At 41.7% G+C, this 22,903-nt stretch overlaps 1 protein-coding gene and 1 long non-coding RNA gene across 2 annotated transcripts in view; both read left to right on the forward strand.

The window, feature by feature from the left end:
- The window catches only part of LOC121069232, a 42,124-nt gene extending 37,679 nt beyond the window's left edge, over positions 1-4,445 (forward strand). Inside the window, exon 3 of the long non-coding RNA XR_005819343.1 lies at positions 4,242-4,445. This is a non-coding gene — a long non-coding RNA (uncharacterized LOC121069232). The remainder of the gene's footprint in view (positions 1-4,241) is intronic.
- Positions 1-22,903, forward strand: part of PPARGC1A (PPARG coactivator 1 alpha) — a 359,248-nt gene that overhangs the window by 79,065 nt on the left and 257,280 nt on the right. The gene's annotated exons all lie outside the window — the stretch shown is intronic.

The following is a 22,903-nucleotide window of genomic DNA, read 5'->3' on the forward strand; positions in this document are numbered from 1 at the left end:
AAAAGCTTCTATAAAAATGTACAAAAGGATCTCAAAAATAGATCCCAATTTCAGATTTCTTCATTTCCTGTCACTACCCTGGTGATCTCCCAAATGAGAAGAAACACTTGGATTTACCAAACAAAATCCTGTGTTTCTGAAGTGTCTCACACAACCTACGTATATTTTTGTCTATATCTAAGGAGGGAGTGGGGCCCTTTCTTCTGAAAAGCTTCCTTACTACTTGCCTCGGACTCTGCAAGTGTAATCACCTTGATAAAACTCATGGCTTTTTATAGTCGCTGTTACATTGTGTTGAACTCCTGGTGGTTGGAGTAGTTGCTAATGCTTCCTTGCATTTCTAATCTTTTGATAGAATAAGCAGAGGAGAGAGGGCGATGGTCCATAGTTCAGCTGGGCGGTATGAACCTTTAGTTCAAAAAAACCCACAACATATCAGCAGACCAATTTCATAATGCAACTCCTTTCCCTGTCCCTTTTTCCTAAACCTCAGTGCTATGCAATGATATTTATTAGGTCAGATGATGTACTTTGCTCCAAAACATTCATATGGAGAAAAATGAACAATTGTGATTAAAATTGATTTTTTCCCTTTGGGAAGTTAGAATCAAAAATGGTTACCTGCTCATTTATGAAACAGATTTATTCTGTTGACATGGAGGCTTGTTTGAAATGTAATTGAATTTCTGTTACCTAATGGAAAGTGACAGTTAACAGTATTTATTTTCCATTTGTGTCTCAGTAGATAACATAACACAATTTTGATTTGTAGTTAGCTTTGGAATCTGAGATTGTTCTATCTCCGTAATTGAAAAGATGGGAGCGTGATGGCCTAATACAATCCTTTTTTGTTTTTTTCTTTTTTTTTTCACCAGTAAAGGCAACATTAGTACAGTAAACAGCATCTATTCTGGCTTAATGCTTGCACTGAGATGTTATTTTTGCATTCTGCCTTTCTCATTAGAAAGTGACACATCATGATCTGGATTGATAATTCTTCCATTTAGACACTCTGAGCCAACCTATTTCTATGAGCAATGCCTCCCTTTCCTGCCCACCTCAAAATAACTTTTTTTACCTTGCAGACAGAACAGCTTTCTTAGTCACAAAACCACAATTACATTGCTCTCTTTTTTTTCACGATGTATTTTCACAGCATGTATCACACTTTATATGGAAAGCCATCGTTTCATTTTTAACATTAAAAACAATGGATAACAACTCTGTTCGTACATAGATACATGCATTACGCTCCAATTCCCCTGTCACTTTTTAGAATTCTGCCTTAAGTCCAGTGGTACTGAAGAAGAAACACTTTTTGGAGATGCAATTGTCTGCTCTTTCATTTGTTGTGGTGAGACATTTGCTGCCCTTTCTAAAGCCTGTTCACCGTAGTTACTTGTCTGGTAAGTGATTGCATCTCTGAAAAAATATGTAGTGCTTGCATTAAAATACCAAGGGGACTAATAATGTAGTGGCACCCAGATGTTGTGGAGGAGCTTGTTTTCTCTCATAATTGCATTAGGTAATCAAATGGATTGTCTTCAATCGTAGATGGTAGAAAGATACTCCAGAGCAAAAATGTGGTCATCTCGGTGCAGCTTCTCTTTCCAGATGGCCCAGACAGAGGACAACTAACCATCTCTATTGATTTACCAGCTTCCACTGCTACTTTTGCCATCACTTATTTAAACAAGTAGTTTTTAAACCAGTAGTTGTGCACTGTCCTATTAGAGCATTTGGGAAAGGGTATTATTCCGAAGATATTTTTGGTATACTAAAGTGTTCACAAAGTCAAGCTTTTTATAGTGTATCAGATATCACAACTATTAATTATTCAACCACCAGATTTTTTTCCTTCATGCTGATGAATAAATTAAGAAGTCATTTTTTATGAGCTACCTTGATTCTTAAGTTGATTTGGGAATAGAAAATAGGAATGTGGCTCTGTAGTTTCTAAAGTGGAAGCTGAAAGGAGTTTTTGTACGTCGATATCATGCTAGCACAAAGGATTGTTTCATTGGGGTTATTTTAAGAGTTTGCATGTGCATAAGAAGCACAGAAAATGGATACAGATTTTAGAAAATCCAGAAATAGTTCCTGAAACACACAGAAGCAGTATGTTTTATAGCTTCTGCCTTTAGGTTTTTAGGTGTTAATTCACACAAAAATCCATGTATTTTCAAACTGCACTTCATTAAAACCTCAGTGATTTCTGATATGAGCTTCACAGAAGTTGAATTTACCTATTCAATAAATAGAAGAAATCATAAATAGTAACAATGCATAAGGTACCCTAAATTGAAAAAAATCCAAACCAATATGAACAGGAGACTTGCTGCATTGAATATGAAAAAAAAAATTACAATAAAAAGCATGAAATGTGTCATATTTTCAAAGCTGCCTTGAGTTTCTCTGCAGTATTCACAAACCACGGATTTTATCCTTGTCCCTTGCTTGGCCTAAAGTATTCATAGTTTGAGACTTACCATAATTTAAGACCTGCTAATGAACAATTATTTCATGCATCATTTTTGATCGTAGTACTGAATATATAAATATGCTGTTTCAAGTGATGGATATCCAAGCTTGTAATGACAAAATATTTCAATACATTTTAATTAGACCTGGAGTGGAAATTTCAGTGGGTATTGCCACGCATGCTTCTTTCCGTGTGCAGAAATACATGTATGCATACAGAGGTACGTGTGTATGTATGTGTGTATACATATATGAATGTAAGCATATATATATGTAAAACGTGCCTCTGTGTGTGCACGTATACATCAGGAAGTCTGTTGTGACATAGGTTACTGAATGATAACCTACTCCTGAACACCTCTGTTTTCAGTGGCTGCCATACAGGTGAGGGAGTTCACAAAAGCTTAATGCTGTTTTGTGCTGAAAACATTGACATTGGTGCAAAATATAGCTTGCAAACTTACAAAGTTCAGGTGACTCACACTTTTTCCCACCATACCCATAGGTGTCTGGCAGGCGGGGTAGCCATATTTGTTCTTTTTTAACCCCAAGTTATGGCTGTGTTCTGACCTTTATGGTAATTTCCTACATGCCCTATTCTGATTATTCATTTTGGGAGAGGTTTCCTGGTAATTTCATTAATAGTTTGAGCATAAAACAACAAAATTACCTCAGCTTTTTGTGGAATAAGCAATCTTTTGCTGAAAGGTGGTATCTGAGTAGGCTTTACGTGGAAAACCACAAATATGAAATACAAGGCAGTACTCTCTGAGAAGAAAATTACAAGGTATATGCTGTTTCATCAGTTGTTTACATTTATTTGTTCCATTCCTACTGGAAGTGCACTGATCTCTGTTGGTAACTGCGTAAAACATCAGTTTTAGTCATAAAGAAGTGTTCCAAAATAGTCAACAGCATGGCAGAAATGAAAAGACGCATTAGAAGTAACTAGATCTGTGGAAAGGCTTCCAATGGGGAGAAATTAAAAAGCTTGAATTACTTAGTTTGGAGTGGAGATTAATGACCAAAGCCATAGGAAATAGTGGTACAAAAAAAAAGCCTGGTGAGATTTCTTACTCGCTTTTTTTCATCACGTAAAGGCTGCAAGGGAAGGGAAGCATCCTACTACCATTAACTTATTTGTTTAGGTATTTATCTATTACTGTATATTAAGTATATTAAATAAGAAATTGCTAAAGGTTGCACGCGATATGTGTGTACTTTGTACCATGAGCAACGAAGATGTGGGCCTCAGTTGCTGTGATGATGCTGATTACTGCTCACTGGAAAGGAGGGTTTGTGGTGTACAAATTCCCCATTTTGGGGATTTCTTGAAGTAGGGTGTGTAGCACTGAAAACCCGTTAAGCTTTTTTGTAGCTGCTAGCCTCCTCTGTCATTTACCACACGCTGTACAAAGAGAAGTTGAAAACAGCACATTTATGTTCCGGAACAAGCCTTTGGATGAAAAATAAGAAAATAATTCACTGTTTATTGCTAGGCTGCATAAAAACATCATGAATATCAGTGTTTCGTGGCAAAAAGAAATCAGGAGAAATTTTCATCTGTAGTATTTTGTAGCGGTTTGTTGCAGGTATTTTTCAGCTTCTCAGTCAGCCAGTAGTGGCCGAGTGAAGAAGGAGGTGGTTCTCGGCGCTTCCTGGGATCATCAGTTAGACATTTTGCTGTGAAGTATAAGTATTTCGACTGCTGTGTGAAATGTAACTTGATGTGGCTTTCTGTTTCATTATGTGCTCTGTAGAAATGGCATGTTTGAAGCTGGAAGGAGGATGGGAGCCAGCAACCGGCGTGACTTGAGGCCTTCTCAGAGAGCCGAGGTCCTGTTTGCCGTTTTCTGCTGCTCAGGTTCTCTCATGAACTGGATTTTCAGGGGATTAATCATGATGAAGATTGCTAAATTGGTGACACAGGTTGGATTGCATAAATAAAGTATTGAATCTGGATTACCTACTGAAATGAGAATTTACCTATATCTGTCAGAGGTGGAAAAAACTGTATGGATGAACATCATCTGCTCATTGGTTTATGAACACGCTGTCCCACAGAGAGCGTCACAAATACACAGGATGCCCCTTTAGTGCAGGGCTTTGTTTTTAGGTCTGTGACTAAGCTGTAAAATCAGAGGTAGGAGAACTTTTCTTTTGACTAAGCAATTGATGGCATTTATGTGTATTATTCCTGCTAGAAGGTCTGCGGAATCTGTTGAGTTCTGAATGTGTGCACCTGATGTAGAAAGACAAGAATATGGAAATACAGCCCACCAGTTTAAAATATCAATTTCTCTCCCTTCTGTCCTGTTTTCATTACCTTTCAGCTTCCATTACCTGACAGCTTTGTCAGTGGTACTTTTTTCAAGAGTCAGATGAATTGGGATGGGGTTGAGCTCACTGGGAGGTGATGCCAAACCCACAGCCCAGGGGGAAGCGCAGCTGTCCTTGGTATGAGGTGCTTTCTCATTTGTCTGCCTCCCAAACTCTTTCTCCCTCTTGGCCTGCCTCACACATCACTTAGGGCACACCGAAACTGAAGTGAAGGGGAATGAACTCAGAGGTTAGAGCAGATTGCTCCCTCCTTCCCACTCCTCTGTCTGAAACGCAGAGTGCTTTCTTCCTCTCATCTTCCCTGCAAGCTTTTATGTAGAAAGAGGTGAGTATCCTGCCAAGCATCCCAGGCTTGTGGTTAGGGAAAGGAGAGGATAAGGAGAGCCCTGTTCATATATGAAGGGGCAGTGCCTTTTTTTTTTGTCCCATGTTGTCACTGGGTCTACGTACAGTCCCTTTAGTCTCCATGGGCCATTCTGTATTTGTCACGTGTTCAGTGGCTAAGGGAAGGTTAATGCTAATTTTCAGAGCAATGCAACTCTTACTATATCTTTTTATTTAGTTCAGAGTTCAAGAGCTTGAGCCTTTCAGGAAAAAAAAAAAAAAAAAGCCCACATACATAAACATGCGGATATCCAAAAGTTATCCTTTGGTGTTCTCTTAAAAGTTGCCTCAGCTTGTGTTCTTGAAAAATCAGAGGTAGGGATTCCTTTTTGAGATTTTGTCTACTGAAACCTCTCCTCTTCAATGTGCAAACTACATAAGGTTATGCATGAAATGAAGGAAAGTTCTGAAAAGGTTTTCTAAAAACGCTGTAAATAGTAGGAGCTTGTACACATAAATGCATTTCATTGCAAAGATTTTGGTGAGTACTGTGTACGGGCAGCGCTTTGAAACGCAGTGGTAAGCCAACTTCTGACAGTGCCTGAAGTTTCTATATACATAACATTTGTTCTCTGAAATTTTTATTGTAAGCTCAGCAGCATAAAAGCGGTGGTGTATTCCAGCTCCAGCTTTGATGAGCAGTGCTGAGCTGTGAAGGGGTTTGGAGAGGGAGACTTCACATAACTCTGCTCAGGTTGGAAAGAGAAACTGGTTCTCTCCAAGTTTCAGATCAAGACCAGTGAGCGTTTTGGAGGAGAACTGAGGAGTGGAAAACTCCTTAAAACAAAACAGAACTAACAACAAACAAAAACAAAACAAAAAAAAAACTGGTTGCAGATATTGCTATGAATACTCCAGCTAGAAATTTTAGAAAAGTGTGGAATCTATCCCAAGTAACAGAAATAAGGGAGGGTAAGTATTAGGAGTAATAATGTAATTAGAGGGGTTTTTCAGTAGCAGGATTCAAACTCTTTCCTTAATCTCTTCTTTTGGTGAAGTTTTTGATTGTTTTAAAACCAAGTCATGCATTTGATCTCAAATAGTCCTATTTTATATTTCTGAAACACTTAAAAATATTTTCTTTAGCAATTCCTTTTTCAACTCTATATGCTGAAATATCCTTAATTTTCTGCTGAAATGCAAAGTGATACGTTTGGAGGGTATTTCCTGAATAGCTGGTGACTGCTAAAAATTGCATCTGAGATTGGTATAAATTTCATATTTTTGTATTAAAGGATTATTTACTATAATCTTATATATTCATCTATGTGAGCCACAGTATTTAGTTTATTGGCACAGCACAAAGTTTGATAAAACAGGGTCAGTGGCTGAGTCTAATAATTTCTATATTTAAAAAATAATACATTTGTTAATAGTGAAATTTGACAGAAGTCTACATTTATTTGAATAAAAAAACCTTCATGCTGACAGATTTAGTAGTGTGTATTGAGACTTGCTATTAAGAAATGGTCAGACATTCAGTCTTCAGATCCTGTTTTTCTCAAATTCTTACAGTTTATGGAGGTTGTTTATTCACTGCTGTATTTGCTGACAGAATGAATACATCTGTACTCTATGCGAAGGTAGACTTGAACAGATTGCAGAAGAATGGTAAGACCTACCAGTAAGACCTACTTCAAATCAAAGTCGACAGTGTTTGGACCTATGAAGGGATTTATGAACTGACCAAAATAACAGAGATGTATTGAAACTTATAATAGTTACCACTCTAAAGAATAAATCAAAACTTATTAAAATTGAATTGTATGTTTGAAAGTAGTAGAATAGGCAGCAAACTCAAAGCGACCATCTGTTATTATGGCTGGAATGAAGCCTGTTGACATGGGATGGGGCCCATGCCACGAACATCAGGAAGCTCTGCATCTACCTTGACATCCCCGTGCCACAGGTGCAGCTGTTACCTTTCAAATAGTAAGGACAGGAGCAACAATTTTAGTTATGGTCATTTGAGAGTAATATTACTCAGTCACATTGTTACCCTGTGACAAGTAATCTGTAACAGTGCTAAACTTGTAATATTTTCTCGCTCTGTTTCTGTCAACTCCCTCGTTTTGTGTCTTGCTGCATCCCATGGCATTCTGTGCATGGAGTCAAAAACAAGACCTGGGCTTGGAAGAGTCCCCGCAGAAGTCAGGAGGCAGTGAGGTGGTCAGACGCCGCCTGCTTTGCTTCTCTCTTGAATTGTGTGCTCCTCTGGTACTCCCTTGGGTGTATAATGGGTAAAAAAGCTTATGGGGATTGGCATGACTCGTGAGGTGACTGGGAAAAGGGTCACGGGCTGATGCAAAATCCCTAATTTGCAGGGAATTCTGCTGTAAACTTGTCTCTCTTCATCCTTTTAATTGCACAGATTGCTAAGGCATAAGTAGAGAGTAGTGGCTTTATTTTTTTTATGTTGTCCTTTTTGGATAGCAGCTTATTGTGAGTGCTTTGACAGTGGAATTCTTCCCCCTGACAACTGTTTGTGTTGAACAGTATAGACAACCAAACTCAAAACAAACAAACCCAAAACAACAATAACAAAAACAAAACCAAAAAAAAGGCACCTGGGATTAAGCAAAATATTTCTTCTTTCTGAAAAGAGCCCACATTCCTTTTCCTATTGGAAAAGAATCACCTATTTTCTTATTTTAAGCGAGCTGGCTTTGCTTGTTTGTGTGTCTGTTCCCAAACAATGGACTTGAGCTATGCTGTTCTGAGATATTCTTGAATGCAACACGTTTCTGACTAAAATAGGTTAAGCCTACAGCGTTCATGAAGGAAAACCTTGGAAGACGTTCAAACAATCAGAGCATGCAAATTAAGCTTACCATGAAAAGTTTAAAGGACGCATTTTATGTGTGTAAATGTATTGATTGCTCACATATTAGGTGTCATTAAGGCTTTACAAGTCAATGCCATTCATCAAGTGGAACTTGTAATTTTGCTTTTATTTTGAATTTATAAGAGAAAGAAGGGGTAAATTGTGCATAATTCCTGGCCAGATGGACTTGGCCATTCCTGGCCAGATGGTAATCGTCCTGCTCTACTCTGCGCTGGTCCGGCCTCACCTCCAGTACTGTGTGCAGTTCTGGGCACCACAGTGCAAGAAGGACATTAAACTGTTGGAGAGTGTCCAGAGGAGGGCGACGAAGATGGTGAAGGGCCTAGAGGGGAAGACATACGAGGAGCGGCTGAGGGCACTGGGCCTGTTCAGCCTGGAGAAGAGGATGCTGAGGTGGGACCTCATCGCAGTCTACAACTTCCTCGTGAAGGGGAGTGGAGAGGCAGGTGACCTATTCACTGTAAACACCAGTGATAGGACCCGCGGGAATGGTGTTAAGCTGAGGCGGGGGAAGTTTAGGCTGGACGTCAGGAAGAGGCTCTTCACCAAGAGGGTGGTCGCACACTGGAACAGGCTCCCCAGGGACGTAGTCACTGCACCAACCCTGTCTGAATTTAAGAAGCGATTGGACTGTGCACTTAGTCACATAGTCTAAACTTTGGGCAGACCTGTGCAGTGCCAAGAGTTGGACTTGATGATCCTTACGGGTCCCTTCCAACTCGGGATATTCTATGATTCTATGACTTGATCTTGTGAGATACCTCACACCTACCAATCCCCTTGATATTGTAGGTGACACACATGCTTAATGAGATTTTTAGTAATTGAGAGGATCTGCTGTATTCCTGCAGTCACTTACACTGAAGTGAATGGGATCTTTCAGGTGCTCGCTACTTTTTGAAATCAGGCCACATCTTTAGGTTTCTAAATAAGGATTTTAAGAAGGACTTTGGCTTCATGGCTTGGTGAGGTCAGAACCCAATTGGTTACTCCTTTCTCAGCAGCTTTGAGAATCCTGTCATCTTTTTTTTCATAATCTGCTTCTTTCAGTTTCTGGTGAGATCAGCCAATGGCAGCCAAACCATCGCAGGACAAAAAATGAAAGGATTGGTCCATTGCTTGTATGACAGTCCCTCTCAGTTCCGATATTTCCTTGCTCTTTAATTTCAGTTTTCATATTTGTCTGTGTACAGCGATCTTACTTGTCACTGCATGTTCATAAAACACTCTATGCACTGCTTAAATTGCCCTCTGTCAGGATCTAATTCCCAAATACTAAAAAATAATCATTCTTGAGACTATTTTTAGGTAGGTAATGTTATATAAATGACAGTGCTGTTAATATAGTGGATGGAAATAGATTGATTAAAATCTTCTGGTTCCTATATGTTTCTCCTACCTCTTTTGTATGATTGGGCCATTTTTAATTAACTGCTTTCAACTCCACCTGAAAAGCAGTTTTATAGACAAATAACATTAATGAGCATCTTTTTCTTGCGATCAGCATGTAAAATTCTGCAAGTGAGAGCAGGCTTTTGAAGACAAACCCATGCCACAGTTTCATCACTGTTGTGAAGTACTAACAGCCCGTGTGTGTGCACATCTGGTGTTTCCATGCGTAAGTTAGGCTTGCTCAGTTGCACATACCTGCCTTGGAAAGTCTGTCCTGTAGTTAGTTATTAGAGGATGTCACATATTTTTCTGGCACGTTACGAAAGGCTGGGCAGAGATCTCTGTCCCGCACAAGATAAAAACACGGATACACACTCCTGAAGTTTGTGTCCACCAGGGAGTGCTTTATATTCTTGGTACGTGTTTGCCATTTGGGGAGGGAAGGAAGCTGAGAGCAGGTGTGACAAATCAGGTAGATTTTGGCTCCCTTTGCCACAGACACAAGAAGCAGATGGCGCAGGTCGGTGCTTATTGAACATACGGAGCGAGCACACGAGTTACCAAGCTAGAACCTCAGCTGCACTTCCCTGTGCTTTCTGCTTGCCATTTAGCTGTGAATACTTACTGCATATGTAGAATATCACATCCATTTTCATTTTGTCCTCTTAAATTCTCTCTTCTCTTTGGTTATCTTTTTTCCTCTTACATTATTTGGTCTCATGTTGGTCTCCTTTGTTATTTTGCTCTCCATCTGACTGGATGCAGAATTTTTAACTGGAGGGATTGTGTGGCCAAGTTGCTAACAATAAGGAGCATGCCTTGAATTTGCTTTTGTGCCTGCTTTGAAGACAAAGGGAGAAAATAAACCCAGAAGAATAAAAAGCATAATAAATATACCCACTAATATTGGGAGCTTAGATGCAGGTGTACCAGAGTACAATAGATAGAATTATAAATGTTTCCCTTAAAATGATAAAACCTTCTATATTATCAGCCATCGAGGAAGGAGAAAAGGAGGGAGAACATGCAACCAGCAGAAATCAGTGATTTAGCTGTGAAGCGTTAGACTCGTTGAACTGATTTTTTTTGTAAGTCCACATCTGAAAATCTTGAAAGGTTGATAGGGTTTTGAGATAATCCTTCAGCTTCAGTGGGAGTTTCTTGGCCCTCAGCACCACTTACCGCAAATGAGTTTGATTGTTTGGAGCCCTAAACATGAGCGTAAGTGTTTGAGGCACCCGTCAAGGAGAAGCTTGGGCTAGGTCATTAGTGGCCATTTCTCTGTAGAAATAATGCTGCGATTGGCAGCAGGGGTTGGGCAGGAAGTTCTCCCAAGGTCCCTGCGTTTCTGCAATCTTTAAATATTTGAGAGAGATGAGGGAGTGGCCTCAGGCCATAGTGTAGTACTTCATGGGATGCATTTGGCCTTTGAGCCATATTCACCTCTTTGTTTTTACTTAAAAGGAAAACCCTAGCAAATCTGGCTACTAATGAACGTCTTAAAAGCAAATGAGGAAAAGCTGGCGAGGAGGTGGTACGGCAGCGGTGGCTTTGTGCACTGCTTGAAGTCTTTGCTCACTGTCCTCCCGCAGCTCTAAATCCTGCAGCGTTTCCCTAGGGGAAGGGCTGGGGAGGGTGCAGGAGCTGAGCTCGTTACAGGTGGGTGCAGCACCGCATGCCTTCTCCTTCTGTGCAGTCATTTGCCCTGCAGAGGGAGGGCTGCCTCCCTTGTACTGCTTTATTTTTCCTACTGTTAGAGCCGCCCCATGTACCGTGCACATATGCTGGAGACCTGATTTATAATTAAGAGCAGCTGGCCATGCTGCTGTCCAAAATAATTTCCCCTAGTGAAGGATCAGAGGAGAAAAACGCAGACAGGTTTTAGTATTCTGCTGCAAGAAAGAAAGAAAGAAAGAAGAGCCTTCGTGCCCCACATGGTCGGGTGAGGTTTATTGCCAGCCTGAAGAACCAGGAGCTGGGAGCCTCTTCCATTTATGAGTCCCTCCTGTGCTGTGCCAGTGGTGAAAAAAAGAAGTTAGTTGCCTAAAGGCAGCTTATGGGGTTTCCCTATATAGCTTATTTAACTTGAGCTGGTGGCTGCTTTTGCCCTGGTAGTCTTCAGAAATGCAAACGGCTGAAAGGTAGGAAAAAAAAAAAAAAACAAAACCAAAAAACAAACCAACAAACCCAACCTAAAACCAAGATCTCTCTGTTACCCCAAACCTTTACCCTTGTTTTCCCAGGCGTGTTTAGCTCTCCTCTAGGAACTTAATAATGTGAGGGGCATTTTTATAGTGCTCCTGGAAAAAGATGTTGCATCTAGTCTGGTATGGCTGACTGGACTCAAATGGAGTCCGTTCATAATATTTAGTAAGTATAGTGGAAGCTAATCTCATATTATGATTTTTTTCCTCAAATCTGTATGTTTAGAGTGAGTAAAGCAGGTAAAATGGTGAGATGTCTCAAAACATTTTGAGGTAGTCTTCTTGGCGTGGCTTCTGTTGCAACGTTAGGCCCCCGAGGGGTGGTAGGAGCGCAGAGCTCTGCTGCTAATTAGCTGTATTTAGGCAAACTTTTCTTTCCCTGCCTTCCCTTCTCTCAAGCAGGGCAAGAGGCAGGGGAGGAGGATAAGGCTGCTAAATCCAGCTCTTGGTGGAAGAGTCCTTCTCCAGTGTGATCAGAGGAGAAGGGCAGTGCTGCTGGCTGGTGTGCTTCTTTCTCCCCTTGCCCACGCCTCTCCTGAATGATGATGATGATCCTGCAGACTGTGCTTCTTGGCCTTCCCCCCCCCTTTTTTTTTTTTAAATTTTGTTTTAAGCTAACTTAAAGACTACCACAGGCAGTCTTCTTTTGAGGGCTTTTACTGTCAGTAAATACTGTTGCTAGTGAGGTGTGATCATTAATCTCACATACACCTATCTTGTGCCCTCAAGCGTGGTGACAGTGTTGCGGGTGGCAGAGATGCCCAGCTTGTGCCTTTGTGGCCTGTAATTCCAAACAGATGGAGCTTTGCTCACTTTTTAACTCTGTACACCTCACTTTTTAACTCAACACTCACTGAAATGAATCGGCTGAGCTCGGTTGTTACACTTTCACAGCAGCCTCAACACAGCTTTGCACATTCGGTGAGTTGTGTGCCCAAGTGAAGGGGCTTGACTACTCGCAGGGTTAAAAAGATCCGGGTATCTGTGTGTTGTGTGCGCTCCTGAGGCTCTTTATGTGACCTTTGGCAGTCGCCAGAGCATCGTGGTCAGTTGCTGTCTCTGGTCTGCTGAATGCCAGGTGCAGGCTGAAAGCTTGGACTGCAACCCAACGCAAGTCAAGCAGTAAGGTTATGCCTTTACTGTACGATGATTTATGCAGGCCTCCACAGTGGGTATTAAGTTGGCTAAAAAATGGATTCTGTCCTTTTTCAGGGCATTCAGCTCTGCCATATAAATATGCTGTTCAGGTCCGAAAATTTTTATAAAATGCTGTTTCTGCCAGGCTAACTAACAGGGCTTATCCAGCAGTGACACTTCAATAGCAAAATGTTTTGTGAATGATTTTAGCCTATATGTTTTTGTCTCCTGCTGTGATCTTAAATATTTTTACAAAGCTATGTTTGAGAGATGTATTCACTTGGAAGGGCTTAGAAGGGGCAAACTAAGAGGTAGATTCCATAGTCACAGACTGTTCCGTGATCACAGTGTTTTCATTAGTTTGAAAGTTAAGATGCATGTATGACTGTTTATATTGAAAATACATGTTGGTAGATAGTGCTATAAGGCTCAGATTTTTGATCTCAGGAAAAAAAAAGTGTTAAAGGCAGCTGATGAGGAGGTAGCTGTTTGTCAGATACCTGGCAAGTTACATGCTGCTGTAGCATGCACCTACTAGCAATAACAGAAGGAGCATTTTCAGATTGCAGATTCGATGTAAATAGTAAATTTGTCAATAATTGAATTATGAAACAAACATTCCAATTATTATTTTGCTCATGTGATGGACAGGCAGTGGTTCTTGCTTGTACCTGTCCCTGGCAATTATTAGTTTGCGTACTTAATGTGCCCCTATTTTTCCCATTTTCATAACAACTGCATTATGATGTGACATATCTTTTCCAGATATTTTGCTTGAATAAATAAGTAGGATATTAAATTCAACTAGGGTATTAGATTATAAATTAGTTCTGTAACAGGCGTCATAATGTTATTTAGATTTTCAGTTTACACAGACCTTGTAGCAACTCCCCAGAGCTATGCTACAGAATGAGAGGAAGATGTGAGCTGATGTAAGAAAATTGGTTTTGGTAATATGCTGATGTCAGTAGAGTTTTGCTGTGTGGAAAGTTATTTAAATTAATGTTTTTACTTACTCTGTTTTACAAACTAAAGATTGGTAATGATTTCAAATTACCGATTTGTTGGTGTTTGGACTGTGCATACATGACCATAAATGTCTTTTCCCTAGGAAGGCGATGTTTATATTGCAAGTTTGCATATGGGTTTTATTTTTTTTAACAAGCAGAGTAACGTATCCCGAACTTCCCCATAATATAAGCATTTCGTTTCATGTCAGCAGAATGAAAAAATTTAAGAGCATTTATGGATTAAAAAACCCGGCGTGGCTAGCAGGTACAGACCTCTCTGTGTCAAGGAAGAACGAACAGACTTACAGTGTTGGTCTTGAATAATTGTATCATGATTAGCAAGCACGGTGACACCGTGTTGGTGAGGGAGATGTGAAAACATGCACATTTATAAGTACATTTATTAGTCAGATGGATGATAATGGTAACCTGAAGAGAGAGCTTCCAAGTGAAAAGATTTATAGCTGCTTACACAGGTATTCTGTAAATACTGGGATCCGTACCCACTGTGCTGTTTTAGATATTCAGCGCAAGAGCAAAGGTGAAAAATAACTGTGAAAGGAAGAAGATGTCCTCCTGAGCCGTTTCCCGAGATGATGGACAGGAATATTGGTAGGGGTCTTAATTAAAATCAAACCAAACAAAAACCACCCCGGTTGCCTTTATTAATGAGGAGTACCAGAGTAAGGGAACAGATTATCTCCCCCTCCAGAGAAAATTGGCAGATGGAGAAAACGTGTGTGCAGGTATCAGCAAGATTGCCTTGAAACCCCCTCCGCTGCCTGTCACCGCTGTTTCGGAGCCTTCCATCAGGGCTGTAGCGAGGCCGGGCGCCAGCCGGGGCGCAGCCTGCCCGTTGTGCCTCTTCTCCCTCTCCTTTTGTCTCCTCCTCGGTGGAAGTCTGTGTCGAGTGGAAGGTCGAACAGCAGCACTTGTTTTCACCCCTTTGCAACGCGGCTCTCTTCCCCAGGAAGAGGAGGTGGTAATGAGGCTACATATCTCTGTTTATTTTTTATTTTTTATTTTTTCCAGCCATGCACACGCCTCCTGTAGCCTTGGGAGCTATCGCCCCACCTCGCTGCATCGCCCGACCAGGCATGTGCTGAAAGGACTGTTCTGAAGTAGGAAGGAGAGCAAGCTCAGGCTTGAGAGTTTACTGTCCAGGTCTTTCACATTTTGGCTGCCCGTTGCTCAGAGCTATGGGGCTCATGCAGGTATTCCGGTCTGAGGGCTTCTTCCTGCAGCTCTTCCCTGCCTTGGTGTCAGACCTTCCTTCACCAGGAAGCAATTCCCCTCTGGTCAGTTAACCACCATTTACTTTAGGTCTTTCTTAGCTTTGGTACCTGCTAAAATCCACTCTCTACACATACACACACAGTGAGGTTAATAGGTGCTGCCAGACACATGGCCTTTAATGACGGGGTCACTTATTTAAGTGCTTAACTCTCAACTTAGGAGCCAAGAATAAGTTGGAAAAAAAAGTCAAGAGGCATATCCTAACGCTGCACATCTGTTGATAGTGCAGGCATGCTTCTATCTAGTGCTTCTGTGCCAGTTCATGAGCCTGGGCACGCTTTTATATGCAAAACATGTCTGGAGCCCACATTCCTTGTCGCATCGTGGACATGCTATGTACATCCCCTGCTTGGAATGCGATTTGTCATCTAAATGTAGCTGGTGTTAGAGTCTGAGTGTCTCGTTACTGTGAAACATTTTGCTGCTTTTAAAACAACTTGAACAAAGAGAGCACTTCATATTGCACTTTGATGTGTGTCTTTATTGAAAAAGCTGCTCACCATTGCTGAGGCACTGAAGCATTTGCATTAAGTGATACAGGAGATGCCATAGCAATTTTGTGAGAATTATCCTTTGCAATGAATGTTAGATTAAACACCTAAGTAAAATCCCTTGAAAGTGGCCAAAAGATAAATTAGAGCAGAGCTCTACCTAGGTAGAATTAAATTATGTACCTTCTTTTAAAGATTGTTTTTAATTGATTTGGTGCATACTCTTTAGTTAGTTAATGAGTGTTGTACCTGTGGCTATATGATCACTCATGTGAGTTAGATTCACAGCACGAAGAAACTCCCTTTATCAAAGAAAACAATTTCATGAAGGGGTTGTCCCCTCTCACTGCTCTGTTGCTGATAATGTGTCTGGACTGTTTTTTGATTAGTGCTCCAGTGTTATACTAATATTGAAGACGTTCTGTAGCAGATAAATGTAGGATTATCGTATCATTTTAGCAACCTAATTTGTTCCTTGCTTGCACACTACAGCAACTTTCATGTCTCAACCCCCTCCTCCCCATTAGGGCTTTTACAGCACCACAAAGCTGAAGCTAGGGGGGAGACGGGCATTGGACGAGAAGAGGACAAGATTATAGGATGAAAATGTGGAGAGAGGAGTTGCAAGTGGCTGGAAATTTTGCCAGCACAGAAATTCTTCCTGTTTAACTTCCATGGAAGCCTGAGTCTGGATGGCGATTGTAACTCGAGTGAGTGTGGCCGACGGGAGGTGCGGGTCTTCACTCAGCCTGTCCGCACCAGACACAAATGTCGGCACGTGAAGGATGAGTTAGGTGTTCTTCTCTTCTGTTTCCTTACAGTTCTCACTTGTTAATGTTTTACCAAATCCTACGTCTAAACTGATACCTAAGATAAGAATTTACAAAGACCTGGACCTGAAGGTAGAGACCCGCATTTGGAAGTGTCGTGATGATCGACAGAGAGGAAGGACCCTGTCCCTAACAAGGTACCCAAGTGCCATGGATCAAGAGAAGAACAGACACAGAACCTGGAAGGCTCTGACAGGGACACATCCTTGCTCACAGGGGTCCAGCCACAACAAGGATGGGGTGGGCCCATGAGAAGCGGGCCGCAGCCTGGGACCGACAATGCTGAGCCTCTTCCATTCATTTTGGATGCCAAAGTCCTAAGGTGATGATGGCAAGAGGGTGTCTTTGAGGTTGCTGTTGTCACTTATCTGTGGTTTCAGGCTTCTGAGCTAATAGGGTAATGCCCTGCAGGTGGGCAGAGGAGAGAATTCCTCTTTGCTTGGGGAAATCTTAAAGGTTTTGCCTTCAGAGCTTGGAGCCTTGCCTCAGCTCCCCGTTTGGGCACAGCAGGGACACATTTCTTGTCTTCAGTCACTCTTCGATTTTAAAAAAGAGCCTTAAACAGCACATTACTTTTTTTAGTTTCCTAACCTCTAAAAACAGAAGTCTAAATGAAAAAAAAATCAACCTAACAATTAGATAGCTAATGTTTGCATAATTTTAATTATCAGACATTGCAATTATTTCTAATTCATTTCAGTATACAAATCACTATTTTCTATATGGCACGTTGTTAATGTTTACTACTATAATTACTAATTTGCAATATAAGGCAGCAATTTTATAGTTATTCAGTTATGTATAATTACTATGTCAAATAGGAGACAGCAATTAACACTGAAATGTATTAGAAATGATTGTACTAAAATCACTCTAAGAATATTTGACGCATAACTGTGATGCAGTGGAAGACGGACTGCGTTTTCCTACGCTTTTCCCCAACCATGCTTTCATGCAATGTATTTATTTGAGATCCCAAAGGGATTTAATCCTGCAAAAATTCATTTCGCCATCACATTGACAGAAGAGTTAGAGCTAGGACTAACGGGCGAAATGCAGTGAATCTTTTGGAACAAAATCTTGTCTGAGGTTTTAGGTGTCTTGCTCCACGCTGGCATTTCAGCAAGTGCTTCAGTGGCTGCTTAGAAAGGAGATGTCTGCCTTGTTCTGCTGCCCAGAGATCTACACGGTTCCAAGTCAAAATCTACGTTCCCAGCGAGTTTTGAGCTGTAACTCCGGCAGGAGGTGGGAGAGCCGAGGCCTGGGACCCCTGCAGGAGGAGGGAATGAGAGCTGCATCTCCCACCGCACGGAAAGCGCCCTGGGGCAGGACGCTTCAGTGCTGAAGCTGGGCCATGGCACTGTGAAACAAGCACAAGATTTGGGGGCCAGGAGAAGGCAGGGACCGGCGGGGTTGGGGCCCTTCAGGGAAGGGAAAGACTTGGGTTTTTCTTCGGGAGCTCCTCGCTCCATGGGCAGGCCCACTGCAGTGCAAGGACGGAACAAAGTCCTTAAAAAATAACACGCTTAAAATTGTCTAGGGAATCAGAAAGAGGGGGAAAGTCCAGTTTCACATCCTGACCCATACACCATCTAAATTAGCACTATCACTTAAACTCTTGCTGTGTGGCAAACACAGTTCTCTGTGACAATTTTTTTTTTTTTTTTTCAACCAGGGATTTAAAATCCGGGCAGCTCTAAGCCCTGCTAAACAAAATTCATGGCTGTACATCTTAATAAAGCGAAGAAGAGCACAGCATGTCAAACAAATTCGCCTCCTTCCTTGGTCTGACCGTAAGGCTGATATAACCGCACGCGGAGGTGGGAGATCCAAATCGGGCCCTCGGTGTGTTAACAGAGCATATTGACTTATATCAGTCCTTTTGCCTGGTTTAAAATTGATCCCCTTAGAAAAGTTAAATATCACCTATGTTTGTAGATTGCTAGACAGCTATTAAGATAATGCTTTTATAAATACAGATGGTGCCCTTATCAAAATTACATGGCAGTAAATAGATGCCAGTAGAAATAATATGACACTTTGATTAGCTAATAAAATGAAGCACAAATAGAATGGGGATGCTAAGTTGCTCTGACAGTTTTCATACCGTCTTATTTATTGCTTATTTAGCTTTGATAAGTTTCTATTACAGTTTTTGCTTCTTAAGCAATTCCTTTGAACTCTTAATTTTTGAGCGGTAATCTGTGTTTCCCTGTCTTGGGGGGAAGATCCTCACTGTCAGTAAGCTTTTCATCACGATGGTAAACGTTACCATTCTTTTTAAAGGAAATTGATAGGCCAAATTGCGTGCTGCAAGTTGTGGAGATAGAAGTGGCAGAGGGTGCCAATTAATACGTTACATGAAAAATATTGATTACAGAGTAAATTATTGCTGGGAATATGGCAAGCGATGTTGGTTCACTGATGTGGCACTATTTATGCCATGGGAGATGCAGAGGAAGTCTTTTCCTTACATCAGTATGTAGAGTGACAGCAGGAGCATTCTGCCAGAGGATTATTATGCTTTTGGGAGGGATTTATGCCGAGAAATTAGCCTAAATACTAGGGCAAGAATCTCAGCTGTTTAAAGCTGGTGTAACTTCATAAGCTTCAGCGGGACTGAGGCATGGTCTTGCCAATTTTAAACCTGCTGATAATAGGTGTGAGGGAGCCACTGCCTGATGTTCGAGGCATATCAGCAAAATGTCCTCATGGACGCAATAGCTGCTGGGGTTGTAAATGGCAGTAATAATCGGGAAGCACGGGCACCATGTGAGAAGTGTACAGAGTAAGTGTCATTAACACTGTGTCAACAGGATGATGCTGACCAATACTAGAAACTTCTTGGCACCTAACAAGACTTGCCTCAGTAACTTATAAGCAGAAAGTGATTAAAATGTGCCACAGGTTTAGAATCAGCTCGGAAACTTTCGATTGCTCCTGATTTCTCAGGGTGTGCGAAGTTCAGTTTTGGTCTTTTGCTGCAACCTGTCCCCAGTGATGAGCCTGCGGTGTAGCGGTGTTCCCAGTGACTGTACTGAGCTACGTTTCCTCTTCTGCTTGAGAAAGACAGATCTCAGTGCCTATGTTCCTACTCTCGGTGTTTTCCTCTGCACCTTGCGGATCAGCAGTGCCATGGCTAAACACGACACCCAGTTCTCATCAGTCTTACTCAATAATTACTGCTAATTAATGCTCTGACAGGATCACTCTGCCTGTGGCCAGCAGAGTTTGGCACAACCTCCGGGGGACCAACCGTCAGCCAGATGGAGAGAAGGGAGCGAGCATCCCAGCTGCCACGCTCTCCCGGATCCGCACCGAGCATCTCAGCTCGGATCCCTATAAGCCAACGATGGCTCCACTGCCATGAAGCACACTAGAGTTTTTTCTGTGTTTAAAGGCCCTGCCTACAGCTAGGGCTATGCTTGGGTGACAAAAATGTGTCTTGTCACATCCAGACAGTTGGTGTGAGGACGCACGACTTGTGCAAAGACTGTGGGCTGCATGGGAAGGTTCCACCTGTTGCACCCTCACTGGGAAATGTCAGTGGAAACGGCAAAAGCAGATTTTAGATTATATCTCTTTGGTCCCCAGCCATCAAAGTTCCTTGCAGAGTGGAGTGTTTCAGGGCTATGTGAATGCTTTACCCCTGATTAATCCTGTAGTCCAAATGTTTCCTTGTTGTCAGAGAGCAGATAGGACATGTATCTAGTTGCCAGATGGAAAAATCCTCTCACGTATCCAGATACTGGCTACGTGGACCTAATGGAATTACGTAGGTGTTCATGCTTTCACCTTTTGTTATAAAAATTTAAAAACCTGTTTTCCAAGTAAATAAACTTAAGAAATCCCAAACCATAACAAAAAAAGCCACCTTCAGATTTCACATCTTTATGGCTATATTGTCAACTTGATGCATGAGGTTTTAGCTGTGCAAATCCCTTTAATGCAAGTGGGAGTTGTACAGCTGAAGATTTACACACTGACTTTAGAATAATATTCCTTCATCTGCGCCCCCCTTCATTCCCTCCATATTTTTTCATTTTTACTCCTTAATGAAAAATACAGGCTAATTCAGTGCTTCTCCTTCTCCAGTGAGAGACAGGCACAATGATCCTTTCCTATCCCTTGAACACACACATGTCAAGGGGCAATATATGATTAATAAGGTGACAATGTAAATCTTACTAGTGTTTCTTACCCAAAATAGTGTGAAGCACTCAATACTGCAGAACCCCATCCCAATGAAAAAAAAAACACTTTTAAAAACTTTTTTTCTTTTTATTTTCTGGATGACTTTGTCAGCCTCTCTGGCTAAAATTTTCTTCACTCCTTATAAGTAATGTGGTTGACACAAACAGATGTACATAAATCTAACATTTCAAAGAAGATCATGCCATATCCTATCTGTATGACAGGGCAGAATCTGAACAGTCTTATGCTAGCCCGTGGGCATAATGCAGATTCCCAGGGCTGGAGAGACTTGCTTTTGCTCCAGAATTTCAAATGGTTGTCACCTCATGTTAAAAAAATGGGCTCACGCCATACAGCTGGGTTATAGAGTTTTTCCTTCCACGTCTTCGTAGGTGACAATTGGCCTAAGTGTTGAGTCCTTTGCGATTGCGAACAATAAAAACACCTTTGTTTCTATTGTCTCTAATTTCTATTGGAAAGTGCATTTTCTCCATCTTCCTTTGTCCATAGAATTTGCATTTCTTACTAGGATACTGCTTGGGAGCAACTTTGTCTCTGTATCAAGATATGGATTAGGTGTTTTCTTTTTCAATCCAAGGGAAAAGGAAGGCCTTGTCACCCTTCTGGGTGGGGTGATAATCCTATACAGCCCAATGGCTGTTGAAGCGAGAACACAACCCAGATGGAAGTCAGACTACTGTAAGGAAGGCACTTTGCCAAAATGTTTGTCTACAGAACGGCAGAGATTAAAGCACTCCCAGCTCTGATTGGATTACCGTGGACCAGCAGCACTTTAATCTCTACCACTGTGGCTCTGGGGGAAACCAGTGATTGAGATGTGTGGCGGGACCACGCTGGAGAAGCGGATGGCTGTGCTTAGCTCTTTAATCTTCTAGTCCTGTGGCTGTAGTAGGAAAATATTTAACTGTTGCAGCAGAGAGAGAGAAATAGGTAGTGAGTAGTTATTGTACCTTGTACCATGTGAAGAAAATTCAAATAGTGCTCTTTCCCCTCCAGAGCTGTAGAAATAGCCTTTGTGAGATAGCCTGAGTCGGAGCAGCCTGAGTTGATGCTCAAAACACACTGCTGAGTAAGCTGGTGTTTGAGGTTAATGTAAGCACGTAATGGCCACTGCCGCAAGTCTTCGGTGTAAGGTGTAAGCCTGGATCGTGTCTTCAGCTACCGGCAGATGCCAGTGGAATGGTACTAAGGCAGAGTGTATGTAAAGTAGTTTTTCCCCCTAGTCTGACAATAGTTGGTATTTTTTGGACTCATCTTGAATAATTTATGTTTAAACACCTTATATTTCGTGTGCAACAGTGGTTGCTAACGGAGCTGTTCAAGAATGATGCCAAGTATAGGAATGCCCTCTCGGAGAGAGGAGGGACGGAGAAACATGAAATACTAGAAACCAACTTTGGATGATACACAGGTCAGTAAAGAGACAAAAATAACAGTGAAAAATAAACGGGGAACCGAGCAATTTCTCATGCTCAAGTCTCAGTCAAGAAAGGACACATGCAGTAAAGAAAAGAGGCTGTGGGGTAGGCGGTAAAATTGTCGTGTGAGATGCGAAGTGTACATTTGTGCCTGACCTGTGGGTGCAGCATGGAGTCTGAACTGAAAGGAAAAGTGTCCTTCTTCCTGTGCAGGGGTCCCCAGCCTGAGTTCATCTTTGTGCTCCTGCTGATGCTATTTTGGTGTTTCTACAGCAGACTGCTCCCAGTCCCACGGGAATGAAGCTGAGGGATGCTGTGAGACAAATGTAGTCTCCAAAACCTGCCACGGAGATCGGATTTTTATTAAGCATCAGATAGCTCCACGTGAAGCGAAGAACCATCCTGGCTAGCAGTTTCTTGAGCTGTCAGAAAGAGGGAAGGCTCCCTCTTGTCCAGCTTGTGCTGACGTGGTGGGGCTGGAGGGGCAGCAGGGTGATGCATGCTTTTCATAACGAAAATAGAAATCCCTCTCCGCAGGGCTGAGAGACAGGGTGTGCTCAAAGAGGCAGTAAAGTCACGGGGCTAGTTCTGTTAGCTTCAGGAGAGCTTAGGGCACCAGAAAAAGGCGACTGCCGTGAATGGAAGAGGTCTTAATTTCCATTTTCATTTGCCACTAGGAGTCTGGTCCTTCAGTGAGCAGGCTGCATGTTCAGCCTTTCTAAAAATACGTACAGCTTGAATCGGAAGCATGTTGGATGCCATGCAGACTTCTTTAATTTTTAAATGATCCTTCAGACTAGGAGGGTAAAGCTGTGTAATCCTTATGTTTTGCACGCTATTGTGCCAGCCTTTTCATGGTG

Source organism: Cygnus olor, chromosome 4, assembly GCF_009769625.2.
Source record: "Cygnus olor isolate bCygOlo1 chromosome 4, bCygOlo1.pri.v2, whole genome shotgun sequence".
Classification (NCBI taxonomy): Eukaryota; Metazoa; Chordata; class Aves; order Anseriformes; family Anatidae; genus Cygnus; species Cygnus olor.